This window comes from Wasmannia auropunctata, unplaced genomic scaffold, assembly GCF_000956235.1.
Source record: "Wasmannia auropunctata unplaced genomic scaffold, wasmannia.A_1.0 LD277610.1, whole genome shotgun sequence".
Lineage (NCBI taxonomy): Eukaryota > Metazoa > Arthropoda > Insecta > Hymenoptera > Formicidae > Wasmannia > Wasmannia auropunctata.
Window position 1 is genome coordinate 1 of NW_012085280.1, and position 1,404 is coordinate 1,404.

The 1,404-nt window shown below is 26.7% G+C and overlaps 1 long non-coding RNA gene across 2 annotated transcripts; it reads right to left on the reverse strand.

Moving 5' to 3' along the window:
- On the reverse strand, window positions 1-724 carry LOC105461796. Of its 2 annotated transcripts, none has more exons than XR_975981.1 (3): window positions 622-724; window positions 187-375; window positions 1-83 (listed from the first exon to the last, which is right to left on the reverse strand). It is a non-coding gene; the product is annotated as an uncharacterized LOC105461796 (long non-coding RNA). The 2 variants fall into 2 exon arrangements; XR_975982.1 differs by having other exon boundaries at window positions 187-418.
- Window positions 725-1,404: the final 680 nt, after the last annotated feature.

Consider the following 1,404-nt stretch of genomic DNA (forward strand, 5'->3'; position numbering starts at 1 on the left):
GTACAACGCAATTTATAACTCATACTTAAACGATATGAGCAACATCTGCATATATTAGAAGGCAATTTATCATTCGGAGAAATCTAGAAACACGAAGAATATAATATTATTTATATATTATGTAATAAAAATGCAAGTTTGAAAGCTTAAACATGCTAAAGAGTATCATACATCTCTTAAACTTACATCGATCGGTAAACATGTATTTATTTTTTCGAGAATATTATCTTCGTCTTGAAATATTGCAAAACAGTTTCGAGACTCTTTTCCACACAAACGGCAAATCTCGATTTTCTCGTCTTCGTTAGCCATGTTTATATTTTTATTGAAAGTTTACCTTTGTAATCATTTCATGCCTCTATGAAGATTTTATGTCTAAACAAGATCAAATGCTGTGTTTACAAAGCAAATGTTTTTTCTATTAAAAAATAAATAAATCTGTTTCATTATCACAAGTTAATCGTTCCATGCAAATTATATGTGTTCTTACAAAAGAAAAGATCTTAATGTACATTTAACGAAATTAATATTTTGAGTAGAATTTTTGTAGTAAAAAAAAACAGGGTAGAAAGCAAAATCTAACGTACGGCAAAGGCCTTCGACAGAGTAAGAGATACGTACATGCAGAAATTGTTTAGTAATAATATTTGCTGCAGTGTCGTTTGAGCTTCTGCACGTTTAGCACATTCCAGAGCTATGCGACACTGTGCGCAGTCGAGTTTCTTGCTCTGGAAAATAACAATATGCAACTATGAGAAAGAAAAACGAGATTACGTGGAGATCAAAATTTTGCTCCTACTTCGAAACTTAATTTTAAGAGATATGTAAATTTTAAAGAGCTATAATAGATTCGAATCTATATGGAAACATAGCTCCTACTTTGTACCTTTAAACCTTGGTAGTTATCGAAAAATTTTCTACATTAAGATTCAAAATAGGTTTCCAGCAAAATCTCTTAAAACCCTCCACAAACCCTGTATAAGTCCACAGCTCTAGATCATCTTAATTAAAATTTCCTGCATAATTTAATTACTTTTATTTATTTGATATTATATTTGATATCGATCTTACGGCACTAATTGTTGTAACACAAATTGTTAATTTTTCTTAATATTAAATATAATATTTGCAAAATTATTTAATTGCACACACTCGTTATATTAATATAAATATATTAAGAGAAAATTAGTTTTTGATATATGTGATTATATAGTGTACTATAAATAAATAATAAAATAACGATTATATATACAAAATCTGCATTTTTATAATTATATATATATATATATATAACTATCATAATGTTAATTATATTTATAGTTTTATATAACGAAAGGAATACATGTCTCAAAAAATTATAATAATTTCCGGGATATAATATATTCCTTATATATATATATATAT